The sequence below is a fragment of the Salmo salar genome, unplaced genomic scaffold, assembly GCF_905237065.1.
Source record: "Salmo salar unplaced genomic scaffold, Ssal_v3.1, whole genome shotgun sequence".
NCBI lineage: Eukaryota > Metazoa > Chordata > Actinopteri > Salmoniformes > Salmonidae > Salmo > Salmo salar.
The window spans coordinates 22,501-37,500 of record NW_025547123.1 but is presented as its reverse complement, the minus strand read 5'-3'; the positions used below and the strand labels follow the sequence as shown (position 1 = coordinate 37,500).

General features: G+C 46.9%; 1 pseudogene; it reads right to left on the bottom strand.

Moving 5' to 3' along the window:
- LOC123731720 (RAS guanyl-releasing protein 1-like) overlaps positions 1-15,000 on the bottom strand; it is a 37,443-nt pseudogene that overhangs the window by 7,441 nt on the left and 15,002 nt on the right.

Here is a 15,000-nt window from a genome sequence, read left to right as displayed (position 1 = left end):
GGGAGGAGAGAGGGAGGGAGGAGAGAGGAGGGAGGAGGAATGGGAGGAGAGAGGAGGGAGGAGGAATGGGAGGAGAGGGAGGGAGGAGAGAGAGGAGGGAGGGAGGATGGGAGGAGAGAGGGAGGGAGGAGGAGAGGGAGGGGATGGGAGGAGAGAGGGAGGGAGGAGAGGGGAGGGAGGGAGGGAGGGATGGGAGGAGAGAGGGGAGGGAGGAGAGAGGGAGGAGGGGAGGGAGGGAGGGATGGAGGAGAGAGGGAGGGAGGAGAGAGGGAGGAATGGGTGGGAGGAGGGATGGGAGGAGAGAGGAGGGGGGGATGGGAGAGGGATGGGAGGAGGGAGGGAGGGATTAGAGAGGAGGGATGGGAGGAGGGAGGAGGGAGGAGGGAGGGAGGGAGGGAGGGAGGGAGGGAGGGAGGGAGAAAGAGAGAGTGACAGATTGTTAAAGCTAGAGACAGAATGTTCTTAAGAAGAGAGTTCACACATCCAACTGTGGCACAGGATCACTCTCACTCTCTCTCTCTCTCACTCTCTCTCATTCTCTCTTTCTCTCTCACTCTCTCTCATTCTCTCTCTCTCTCCTCACTCTCTCTCTCTCTCTCTCTCTCTCTCTCTACCTGTCACTGTCATTGTTGCAGAAGGAGAAGGGGAAGTTAGCTGCTATCTTCTTAAAGTCCTCCAGAGAGATGTATCCATCCTGGTTCAGGTCGTAGTTCTTCATGATGGACTGCAGAGGTCAGCACAGACATTATGTTCATTCTGTGGTACGTACGACCATAGAGATGTATAGAGATCTCCACTTGGAAATAACATGTTTTTGCATGGACGTTGCCAACAAAAAAAAAGGGCTTCCACCATTTTAAAGTAGTAAACTAGGTGTGGATTTCTATGGGTTTTGGGAGCGATCGGTCAATGATCAGAGCATTGTCTTCTTCAAATAGCGAAAGTTCATTAAGATGGCGGGCCTCCATGCGCTTACCACAAATGCCACGTTTGCTAAGTTCGTACTGCGGGCTGGATCCAGACCCAGAACGCGGTCAATACGGCTTACGGGCCCAGAACAGGGTCAACACGGACCATGGACCCCAATTAACCTATAAATGCACACTGCATTCAGAAAGTATTCAGACCCCTTGACTTTTTCCACATTTTGTTACATTACAGCCTTATTATAAAATTGATTAAATTGTTTTTTTCCCCCCTCATCAATCTACACACAATACCCCATAATGACAAAGCAAAAACAGTATTTTCTTTAAAAATTTTAGCAAATTTATTTAAAAAAAACGGAAATATCACATTTACATAAGTATTCACACCCTTTAATCAGTACTTTGTTGAAGCACCTTTGGCAGCGATTACAGCCTGGAGTCTTCTTGGGTATGACACTACAAGCTTGGCACACCTGTATTTGGGGAGTTTCTCCCATTCTTCTCTGTAGATCCTCTCAAGCTCTGTCATGTTGGATGGGGAGCGTCGCTGCACAGCTATTTTCAGGTCTCTCCAGAGATGTTGGATCAGGTTCAGGTCCAGGCTCTGGCTGGGCCACTCAAGGACATTCAGAGACTTGTCCCGAAGCCACTCCTGCGTTGTCTTGGCTGTGTGCTTAGGGTCATTGTCCTGATGGAAGGTGAACCTTCGCCCCAGTCTGAGGTCCTGAGCGCTCTTGAGCAGGTTTTCATCAAGGATCTCTCTGTACTTTGCTCCGATCAGAACAGAGAATCTTGCTTCTCATGGTCTGAATTTATCTGTGTGTCTTTTGGAAAACTCCAAGCAGGCTGTCATGTGCCTTTTACTGAGGAGTGGCTTCCGTCTTGTTCTTGGTCACCTCCCTGACCAAGGCCCTTCTCCCCTGATTGCTCAGTTTGGCCGGGGGGCCAGTTCTAGGAAGAGGCTTGGTGGTTCCAAACTTCTTCCATTTCAGAATGATGGAGGCCACTGTGTTCTTGGAGACCTTCAATGTTGCAGAAATGTTTTGGTGCCCTTCCCCAGAGCTGTGGCTCAACACAATCCTGTCTCAGGGTTCTACGACCTCATGGCTTGATTTTTGCTCTGACATGCACTGTCAACTGTGGGACCTTATATAGACAGGTGTGTGCTTTTCCAAATCATGTCCAATCCATTGAATTTACCACAGGTGGACTCTAACCATGTTGTAGAAACATCTCAAGGATGATCAATGGAAACAGGATGCACCTGAGCTCAATTTCGAGTCTCATAGCAATACTTATGTAAATAAGGTATTTCAGTTTTTTATTTTTAATACATTTTCTAAAAAGTCTAAAAACCTGGTTTCGCTTTTTCATGTGGTATTGTGATGTCATTATGGGGTATTGTGATGTCATTATGGGGTATTGTGATGTCATTATGGGGTATTGTGATGTCATTATGGGATATTGTGATGTCATTATGGGGTATTGTGATGTAGATTGATGAGGAATACTTTTTATTTCATCCATTTTAGAATAAGGCTGTAATGTAACAAAATGTGGAAAAAGTCAAGGGGTCTGAATACTTTCCGAATGCACTGTATATATATTTTAAGAATTTGGTTGAGGTTTGACAACTAGTATCATATAAACACAATTAAGTGTGTGGAATTGCAGGAAATTATCTTTAAAACTGCTACATTTTACCTTCAGTCTGTGGTATAATGTGTAGAACTGCAATTTTTTTTTTCTCTCTCTGGAGTGTCAACAGTTTGGGGTCCCCATGTGTTGTGAGGTTTGTTTGTTTCCATCCGGACCTTTTTCCACCTAGGAAATGTGTATGACCGGAACCCCCCTGGTATACGTGATTCCAATTTTAGCTCCAAGATGCTGCTTAGCTGATTTATCGGTGCATTGAACCATGTTAAAAATAGTCCCGGTCGGTATTAGATAAAACCGTGGGGAAAACAACATGTGGTTACCTAGGTTACCTAGGTTACCATTGGCTCACAACAACAACAAAAGAACTTTACCCTTTTCAAACGCAATTTTACTTGTTGTCTTCTTGTTTTAGTCAATTACAAAACGACATTTAAGATAAGAACTGTACATGTCTAAAGATTACTTTTCAACATTGCCTGATCCAGAATGTTCTCACTACTTATACTGAACAAAAAATATAAACGCGACATGCAACAATTTCAAAGATTTTACAAAGTTATAGTTCATATAAGGAAATCAATAAATTGAAATAAATTCATCAGGCCCTAATCTATGGATTTCACATGACTGGGAATACAGATATGCATTTGTTGGTCACAGATGCCTTAAAAAAAGTAGGGGTGTGGGTCAGAAAACCAGTCAGTATCTGGTGTGACCACCATTTGCATCATCTCCTTCACATAGAGTTGATCAGGCTGTTGATTGTGGCCTGTGGATTGTTGTCCCACTCCTCTTCAATGGCTGTGTGAAGTTGCTGGTTTATTGTCAGGAACTGGAACACGCTGTCCTACACGTCGATCCAGAGCATCCCAAACATGCTCAACGGGTGACATGTCTGGTCAGTATGCAGGCCATGGAAGATCTGGGATATTTTCAGCTTCCATAAATTGTGTACAGATCCTTGTGACATGGTGCCGTGCATTATCATGCTGAAACATGAAGTGATGGCGGCGGATGAATGGCACGACAATGGGCCTCAGGATCTCACCACGGTATCTCTGTGCATTCAAATTGCCATCGATAAAATGCAATTGTGTTCATTGTCCGTTGCTTATGCCTGCCCTTACCATAACCCCACCGCCCCCATGGGGCACTCTGTTCACAACATGGACATCAGCAAACCGCTCGCCCACACGACGCCATACACGTGGTCTGCGGGTTGTGAAGCCGGTCGGACGTACTGCCAAATTCTCTAAAACAAAGATGGAGGCGGCTTATGGTAGAGAAATTAACATTCAATTATCTGGTAACAGCTCTGGTAGACATTCCTGCAGTCAGCATGCCAATTACACGCTCCCTCAAAACTTGAGTCATCTGTGGCATTGTGTTGTGTGACAAAACTGCACATTTTAGATTGGCCCCAGCACAAGGTGCACCTGTGTAATGATCATGCTGTTTAATCAGTTTCTTGATTTTCCACACCTGTCAGGTGGATGGATTATCTTGACGAAGGAGAGATGCTCACTAACAGGGATATAAACAAATTAGTGCACAACATTTGAGAGAAATTAGCTTTTTGTGCGTATGGAACATTTCTGGGATCTTTTATTTCAGCTCATGAAACATGGGACCAACACTTTACAATGTTGCGTTTTATATTTTCTGTTCAATGTAGAAAAATGTCATATTGTAGGGCTTCCCTCGTGCCTCTTTTCATGACGATGCTGGCAGTCACGTGAGTGAGTGCTAGCTAGCTAGCTAATGACAGCAACATTAAGCTAGCCAAGACCAACAACACAAACTATAGATTATAGAGCTACAAGTAGTGAATGGACTATTACTGTGATATCTGAATTCTGACATCTTTATGCACCTTCACCACTGGTTTGTAAATAGCTTTAAGCTATATCACCTCCATCTAGTGTCCACAATTAAATGAATGACACACAAGATTTGGTTTAAGACTCCAGCACTGCAGTTGGGGCGTCAATCACCAACAATAGCTTTAGAAAAAATGGACTACTTTAAAATGGAGATAACCTCAATGGTGCTGAACGTGGGCTCACAGACACCACGATGGGACAGATACAACGTTGCGATCTCTACACATCTCTATGGGGACGACAGATAAAGTACACAATGTTAACTTTGTGTTGTGGTAGACTAAGGGTAGTTCTGCTTTAGACTGCACAGTAATGAGGAAATGAAAAGAGACTCACACACAGACAGGCAACACCGTCTCACAGTTCTATCCCAATTCACAGCTCTACTTGATTTCCTTGCATCCTATCTCCTCGCCTCCTTTCGTAACCATATCGAAAAGAACAAGCGTCAAGGTCTCTCTCCTCTGACCTTCTTCTCTATTGGGTTTTGAGAAGTAGGTGGGGAGATAGGATGTGAGAAATCAGGAGAGATACATTTAGAAAGAGCCCGAGTGTCGCTGAGGACAGACAGACAGACAGACAGACAGACAGACAGACAGACAGACAGACAGACAGACAGACAGACAGACAGACAGACAGACAGACAGACAGACAGACAGACAGACAGACAGACAGACAGACAGAGAGAGAGAGACAGAGAGACAGACAGACAGAGAGAGAGAGACAGAGAGAGAGACAGACAGAGAGAGAGAGACAGAGAGAGAGAGAGAGACAGAGAGAGAGAGACAGAGAGACAGACAGAGAGAGAGAGAGAGAGACAGAGAGACAGAGAGACAGACAGACAGAGAGAGAGACAGACAGAGAGAGAGAGAGAGAGACAGACAGACAGACAGACAGACAGACAGACAGACAGACAGACAGACAGACAGACAGACACTCACATCCACCATCTGCTTGACGTGTTTAGAGATGGTGTCTGGGTCCAGCCTCGGAGTCACTCCTGAACCCCACTCTGCTACAACTGGGGGTTTGACAGGTGCTACAGGCTAGGGGGAGGGAGGGAGGGAGGGAGGGAGGAAGGGGAGGGGAGAGGAGGAAGAAAGGGAGAGGAGAGAGAGAAAAAAGAGGGAGGAGGCATGAAAGATTGAATACGTTAAAACATCTACCACATAAGAAGCCTTTGTCAAGGGCTCTGTCTTTTGTGGTTAACTTTGATGTCGCCCAGCCTCCCCCACAGGACGATGCAGTGACAGGGTGATGCGCAGCGTGTAAAGGTCAAAGGTCAGGAAGGATGGAGGCAGGATGATGGTAACAGATAAATGTTGATAAACTGCATGTCAGCAGTAAGAGAGCGAGGCAGAGAGAGAGAGAGAGAGAGAGAGAGAGAGAGACAGAGAGAGAGAGAGAGAGAGAGACAGAGAGAGAGAGAGAGAGAGAGACAGAGAGAGAGAGAGAGAGAGAGAGAGAGAGAGAGAGAGAGACAGAGAGAGAGAGAGAGACAGAGAGAGAGAGAGAGAGAGAGAGAAGTACAGAGAGAGAGAGAGACAGAGAGAGAGAGAGAGAGAGGCAGAGAGAGAGAGAGAGAGACATGGAGAGAGAGAGGCAGAGAGAGAGAGAGAGAGACAGAGAGAGAGAGACAGAGAGAGAGAGACAGAGAGAGAGACAGAGCACAGTGAGTGACACTAGTCTCTTTAAGCATTTTCACTGTAAGGTGACTACCTACACCTGTTGTATTCGGCGCTTGTGACAAGTATAATTTCGATTTGATTTGATTCGACAGGCCCCGTGTCTAATGACCTTGGAAGAAGTCGTTGAGGCTGGCACACGACTCTAGAGATTTCATTCCCACCCCCTCTCCCCTCTCCCCCAGAGTACAATCATTGACTGTGTATCGAGAGCATCAAATCCATGGTGCATTGTGGGTAAATGGTGACTGACTGATCTACAAATAATAATGAGTAGTGATTTATGATACAAGGTGATTTGTTGATCTTCCAGTCGGCAGTCACATGCGTTGTCGGCTGCAATGTGGAACAAGCCCGTTCACTTATATATATATATATATATATATATATAATGTTGTTTTTTTAGGGTGTCCAGTACTGACCTGTATCTTAGGGTTCTTGGGTTCCTTGGTGTACGACAGCTCATAGATCTCATCTTCTGTGTAGTACAGATCCAGAGACAGCTGGGGGTGGGGTGAGGAGAACACACATTAATATACACGCTTCTGTGTAGTACAGATTCCAGAGACAGCTGGGGGTGGGGTGAGGAGAACACACATTAATATACACGCTTCTGTGTAGTACAGATTCCAGAGACAGCGACTCTCAATACATCTACTTTAGTAGTAGCTTTTCGCAGTATCAAAACCACTAAACGGAGCACTATAACCGATAACAACACACTCAATTCCAACAGCTTCTCCCGTTTTTACCCTTTGAGAAAAAGGGATCCTCAGTGTTGACTGCCTTGGTTATAAATACAGATACAATAGACATGTTAGTGGGACTGCCTTGGTTATAAATACAGATACAATAGACATGTTAGTGGGACTGCCTTGGTTATAAATACAGATACAATAGACATGTTAGTGGGACTGCCTTGGTTATAAATACAGATACAATAGACATGTTAGTGGGACTGCCTTGGTTATAAATACAGATACAATAGACATCTCACGGTAAGTAGATGCAGCAGGTCTTTGTTGGCTTCAAAGGGAGGAGAGCAGGAGTGTACCGACAGCAGGTCAGAGATGTTAGAGTAGAGATGCTGCAGCTTCCCCAGGTTAATCTTCTGCTCCTCCAGGTAATCTGGCAGGGCCTCGTTCAGGGAGATCAGGTCCTTCAAGTGGACCCCCAGGATAGGCACCTTAAAGCCCGAACACTCGCTGTACACCCGTCGGTAGTTACTATAGTTACTGGAGGACGACAGCAGCTCCGTCATCTCGCTCAGGGCCTGGAGAAAAGGAGGAGGAGGAGGAGAAGGGAAAAGTAGGGGATTACTTCCTACATGGATGTCGCCGGTTTCTTCTGAACACCCATGGTGCTTCAGGGGAGAAGTTTTCAGTGGAGGCGCCTCAGAGGAGGACCATCCTCAGTGAATTTCATAAAAAATTAAAATAATGTAACATGAAAAAAAAGTTATCCTTTTTTAGATAAAATTATACTAAATATATTCACGTCATCAAATAATTGATTGCAACACACTGTTTTGCAATGGTCTACAATAGCCTCAACAGCACTCTGTAGGGTAGCACCATGGTGTAGCCGGAGGACAGCTAGCTTCCGTCCTCCTCTGCGTACATTGACTTCAATACAAAACCTAGGAGGCTCGTGTAGTAGCTTAAACCTATGGATGTTAGGTTGAATTGGGCGAATGGAATATGAATGACAATCATCCAATATGCTGTAATAGAAATAAGGCCATGCTCATAAAAATATATTAGTCCTCCCTCATCTTAAACGTCACCAAGGTTTGAATTTAGAAAATGTTTAGAACAACAGGAAATGTAAAGGTAGGTAGAACATCTGCTGTTTACGGATAAATATTAAATATTAGCCTGTTATCAAAGGCTATCCCAGCTAAGGATAGGTTAGGGTTAGAACCTATCCCAACTAAGGATCCCATCAGCTAGGTTAGGGTTAGAACCTATCCCAGCTAAGGATCCCATCAGCTAGGTTAGGGTTAGAACCTATCCCAGCTAAGGATAGGTTAGGGTTAGAACCTATCCCAACTAAGGATCCCATCAGCTAGGTTAGGGTTAGAACCTATCCCAGCTAAGGATCCCATCAGCTAGGTTAGGGTTAGAACCTATCCCAACTAAGGATCCCATCAGCTAGGTTAGGGTTAGAACCTATCCCAGCTAAGGATCCCATCAGTTAGGTTAGGGTTAGAACCTATCCCAGCTAAGGATCCCATCAGCTAGGTTAGGGTTAGAACCTATCCCAACTAAGGATCCCATCAGTTAGGTTAGGGTTAGAACCTATCCCAACTAAGGATCCCATCAGCTAGGTTAGGGTTAGAACCTATCCCAGCTAAGGATCCCATCAGCTAGGTTAGGGTTAGAACCTATCCCAGCTAAGGATCCCATCAGCTAGGTTAGGGTTAGAACCTATCCCAGCTAAGGATCCCATCAGCTAGGTTAGGGTTAGAACCTATCCCAGCTAAGGATCCCATCAGCTAGGTTAGGGTTAGAACCTATCCCAGCTAAGGATCCCATCAGCTAGGTTAGGGTTAGAACCTATCCCAGCTAAGGATCCCATCAGCTAGGTTAGGGTTAGAACCTATCCCAGCTAAGGATCCCATCAGCTAGGTTAGGGTTAGAACCTATCCCAGCTAAGGATCCCATCAGCTAGGTTAGGGTTAGAACCTATCCCAGCTAAGGATAGGTTAGGGTTAGAACCTATCCCAACTAAGGATCCCATCAGCTAGGTTAGGGTTAGGGTTAGGGGATTAGGGTTAGGGTTGGGGTTAGGGTTAGGGTTAGGGTTAGTTTTAGGGGTTAGGGTTAGGGTTAGGGTTGGGGTTGGGGTTAGGGTTAGGGTTAGGGCTGACCTTAGTGACATCAGGGGGTAGCAGACTGGCGGTTAGGGTTAGGGTTAAGGTTAAGGTTAGGGTTAGGGTTAAGGGTTAGGGTTGGGGTTAGGGTTAGGGTTAGGGGTTAGGATTAGGGCTGACCTTAGTGACATCAGGGGGTAGCAGACTGGCGGTGTCCTTCAGACGAGAGATGGAGCTATGACACAGACCACCCGTCACCGCCATCAGAGTGTTGAAGTTCTGCAGCGCATGCAGCCTCTACAGAGGGGAAGGGAGGGAGAAAATACGTTTCTTCGTCATCTCAGGAAGTGGTTCTGGATTCTAAAGAAAAGGGAACTTATCTCAGCAGACACCAGTGGAGGTTATCATCCTCACTGAACTTCATTTAAAACAGAAGCAAACCGAACAAAACAGTGATAAACATACTTGAATTTCTCCAACTGTTGGACTAATGATCACACCCTAGATCAGCCAGATGCAGCCAAGAGTGTGGACTAATGATCACACCCTAGATCAGCCAGATGCAGCCTAGATGGTGTGGACTAATGATCACACCCTAGATCAGCTAGATGCAGCCAAGAAGGTGTGGACTAATGATCACACCCTAGATCAGCTAGATGCAGCCAAGAAGGTGTGGACTAATGATCACACCCTAGATCAGCCAGATGCAGCCAAGAGTGTGGACTAATGATCACACCCTAGATCAGCCAGATGCAGCCAAGAGTGTGGACTAATGATCACACCCTAGATCAGCCAGATGCAGCCAAGAGTGTGGACTAATGATCACACCCTAGATCAGCCAGATGCAGCCAAGAGTGTGGACTAATGATCACACCCTAGATCAGCCAGATGCAGCCAAGAGTGTGGACTAATGATCACACCCTAGATCGGCCAGATGCAGCCTAGAAGGTGTGGACTAATGATCACACCCTAGATCAGCTAGATGCAGCCAAGAAGGTGTGGACTAATGATCACACCCTAGATCAGCTAGATGCAGCCAAGAAGGTGTGGACTAATGATCACACCCTAGATCAGCTAGATGCAGCCAAGAAGGTGTGGACTAATGATCACACCCTAGATCGGCCAGATGCAGCCTAGAAGGTGTGGACTAATGATCACACCCTAGATCAGCCAGATGCAGCCAAGAGTGTGGACTAATGATCACACCCTAGATCAGCTAGATGTAGCCAAGAAGGTGTGGACTAATGATCACACCCTAGATCAGCTAGATGCAGCCAAGAAGGTGTGGACTAATGATCACACCCTAGATCAGCTAGATGCAGCCAAGAAGGTGTGGACTAATGATCACACCCTAGATCGGCCAGATGCAGCCAAGAGTGTGGACTAATGATCACACCCTAGATCAGCCAGATGCAGCCAAGAGTGTGGACTAATGATCACACCCTAGATCAGCCAGATGCAGCCAAGAGTGTGGACTAATGATCACACCCTAGATCAGCCAGATGCAGCCAAGAGTGTGGACTAATGATCACACCCTAGATCGGCCAGATGCAGCCAAGAGTGTGGACTAATGATCACACCCTAGATCAGCCAGATGCAGCCAAGAGTGTGGACTAATGATCACACCCTAGATCAGCTAGATGCAGCCAAGAAGGTGTGGACTAATGATCACACCCTAGATCAGCTAGATGCAGCCAAGAAGGTGTGGACTAATGATCACACCCTAGATCGGCCAGATGCAGCCTAGAAGGTGTGGACTAATGATCACACCCTAGATCAGCCAGATGCAGCCAAGAGTGTGGACTAATGATCACACCCTAGATCAGCCAGATGCAGCCAAGAGTGTGGACTAATGATCACACCCTAGATCAGCCAGATGCAGCCAAGAGTGTGGACTAATGATCACACCTAGATCAGCCAGATGCAGCCAAGAGTGTGGACTAATGATCACACCCTAGATCAGCTAGATGCAGCCAAGAAGGTGTGGACTAATGATCACACCCTAGATCGGCCAGATGCAGCCTAGAAGGTGTGGACTAATGATCACACCCTAGATCAGCCAGATGCAGCCAAGAGTGTGGACTAATGATCACACCCTAGATCAGCTAGATGTAGCCAAGAAGGTGTGGACAAATGATCACACCCTAGATCAGCTAGATGCAGCCAAGAAGGTGTGGACTAATGATCACACCCTAGATCAGCTAGATGCAGCCAAGAAGGTGTGGACTAATGATCACACCCTAGATCGGCCAGATGCAGCCAAGAGTGTGGACTAATGATCACACCCTAGATCAGCCAGATGCAGCCAAGAGTGTGGACTAATGATCACACCCTAGATCAGCCAGATGCAGCCAAGAGTGTGGACTAATGATCACACCCTAGATCAGCCAGATGCAGCCAAGAGTGTGGACTAATGATCACACCCTAGATCGGCCAGATGCAGCCAAGAGTGTGGACTAATGATCACACCCTAGATCAGCCAGATGCAGCCAAGAGTGTGGACTAATGATCACACCCTAGATCAGCTAGATGCAGCCAAGAAGGTGTGGACTAATGATCACACCCTAGATCAGCTAGATGCAGCCAAGAAGGTGTGGACTAATGATCACACCCTAGATCGGCCAGATGCAGCCTAGAAGGTGTGGACTAATGATCACACCCTAGATCAGCCAGATGCAGCCAAGAGTGTGGACTAATGATCACACCCTAGATCAGCCAGATGCAGCCAAGAGTGTGGACTAATGATCACACCCTAGATCAGCCAGATGCAGCCAAGAGTGTGGACTAATGATCACACCCTAGATCAGCCAGATGCAGCCAAGAGTGTGGACTAATGATCACACCCTAGATCAGCCAGATGCAGCCAAGAGTGTGGACTAATGATCACACCCTAGATCAGCCAGATGCAGCCAAGAGTGTGGACTAATGATCACACCCTAGATCGGCCAGATGCAGCCAAGAGTGTGGACTAATGATCACACCCTAGATCGGCCAGATGCAGCCAAGAAGGTGTGGACTAATGATCACACCCTAGATCAGCTAGATGCAGCCAAGAAGGTGTGGACTAATGATCACACCCTAGATCGGCCAGATGCAGCCTAGAAGGTGTGGACTAATGATCACACCCTAGATCAGCCAGATGCAGCCAAGAGTGTGGACTAATGATCACACCCTAGATCAGCCAGATGCAGCCAAGAGTGTGGACTAATGATCACACCCTAGATCAGCCAGATGCAGCCAAGAGTGTGGACTAATGATCACACCCTAGATCAGCCAGATGCAGCCAAGAGTGTGGACTAATGATCACACCCTAGATCAGCCAGATGCAGCCAAGAGTGTGGACTAATGATCACACCCTAGATCAGCCAGATGCAGCCAAGAGTGTGGACTAATGATCACACCCTAGATCAGCCAGATGCAGCCAAGAGTGTGGACTAATGATCACACCCTAGATCGGCCAGATGCAGCCAAGAGTGTGGACTAATGATCACACCCTAGATCGGCCAGATGCAGCCTAGAAGGTGTGGACTAATGATCACACCCTAGATCGGCCAGATGCAGCCAAGAGTGTGGACTAATGATCACACCCTAGATCGGCCAGATGCAGCCTAGAAGGTGTGGACTAATGATCACACCCTAGATCAGCTAGATGCAGCCAAGAAGGTGTGGACTAATGATCACACCCTAGATCGGCCAGATGCAGCCTAGAAGGTGTGGACTAATGATCACACCCTAGATCAGCCAGATGCAGCCAAGAGTGTGGACTAATGATCACACCCTAGATCAGCCAGATGCAGCCAAGAGTGTGGACTAATGATCACACCCTAGATCAGCCAGATGCAGCCAAGAGTGTGGACTAATGATCACACCCTAGATCAGCCAGATGCAGCCAAGAGTGTGGACTAATGATCACACCCTAGATCAGCCAGATGCAGCCAAGAGTGTGGACTAATGATCACACCCTAGATCAGCCAGATGCAGCCAAGAGTGTGGACTAATGATCACACCCTAGATCGGCCAGATGCAGCCAAGAGTGTGGACTAATGATCACACCCTAGATCAGCCAGATGCAGCCAAGAGTGTGGACTAATGATCACACCCTAGATCAGCCAGATGCAGCCAAGAGTGTGGACTAATGATCACACCCTAGATCAGCCAGATGCAGCCAAGAGTGTGGACTAATGATCACACCCTAGATCAGCCAGATGCAGCCAAGAGTGTGGACTAATGATCACACCCTAGATCAGCCAGATGCAGCCAAGAGTGTGGACTAATGATCACACCCTAGATCGGCCAGATGCAGCCAAGAGTGTGGACTAATGATCACACCCTAGATCGGCCAGATGCAGCCTAGAAGGTGTGGACTAATGATCACACCCTAGATCGGCCAGATGCAGCCAAGAGTGTGGACTAATGATCACACCCTAGATCGGCCAGATGCAGCCTAGAAGGTGTGGACTAATGATCACACCCTAGATCAGCTAGATGCAGCCAAGAAGGTGTGGACTAATGATCACACCCTAGATCGGCCAGATGCAGCCTAGAAGGTGTGGACTAATGATCACACCCTAGATCAGCCAGATGCAGCCAAGAGTGTGGACTAATGATCACACCCTAGATCAGCCAGATGCAGCCAAGAGTGTGGACTAATGATCACACCCTAGATCAGCCAGATGCAGCCAAGAGTGTGGACTAATGATCACACCCTAGATCAGCCAGATGCAGCCAAGAGTGTGGACTAATGATCACACCCTAGATCAGCCAGATGCAGCCAAGAGTGTGGACTAATGATCACACCCTAGATCAGCCAGATGCAGCCAAGAGTGTGGACTAATGATCACACCCTAGATCGGCCAGATGCAGCCAAGAGTGTGGACTAATGATCACACCCTAGATCGGCCAGATGCAGCCAAGAAGGTGTGGACTAATGATCACACCCTAGATCGGCTAGATGCAGCCAAGAAGGTGTGGACTAATGATCACACCCTAGATCGGCCAGATGCAGCCTAGAAGGTGTGGACTAATGATCACACCCTAGATCAGCCAGATGCAGCCAAGAGTGTGGACTAATGATCACACCCTAGATCAGCCAGATGCAGCCAAGAGTGTGGACTAATGATCACACCCTAGATCAGCCAGATGCAGCCAAGAGTGTGGACTAATGATCACACCCTAGATCAGCCAGATGCAGCCAAGAGTGTGGACTAATGATCACACCCTAGATCAGCCAGATGCAGCCAAGAGTGTGGACTAATGATCACACCCTAGATCAGCCAGATGCAGCCAAGAGTGTGGACTAATGATCACACCCTAGATCGGCCAGATGCAGCCAAGAGTGTGGACTAATGATCACACCCTAGATCGGCCAGATGCAGCCTAGAAGGTGTGGACTAATGATCACACCCTAGATCGGCCAGATGCAGCCAAGAGTGTGGACTAATGATCACACCCTAGATCGGCCAGATGCAGCCTAGAAGGTGTGGACTAATGATCACACCTAGATCGGCCAGATGCAGCCAAGAGTGTGGACTAATGATCACACCCTAGATCGGCCAGATGCAGCCAAGAGTGTGGACTAATGATCACACCCTAGATCAGCTAGATGCAGACAAGAGTGTGCAAGGCCGGTATTGAATGTGTCACTGTCTGTCACTTTGATTACTCAAATTTTTTTCTCTCGACCTGTGTGCACCTATGTTGTAAACTTTCATTCATAGGCTAGGTTGTATCAACCTCATGACGGGTATATGGAAAATTAGAGTATCATGTAGTATCCTAAACCTGTCGATGTGACATTGAACTGGATGAATGGAATATATGCAATATGCTGTAATAGAAATAAGGCCATGCTCATAAAAAAACTATTATTGTCCTCCCTTATCTTAAACGTCACCAACCGCCACTGGCAGACACTTCTAGATGGGAACTCTTCTTCCATGGAAACTGCTCCCACACTTCATATACTGTACAGAACTCACACTAGCTGGTTAGGTGTTTCTAGGTTACCTGGGCTACGTGTATGAACTTGG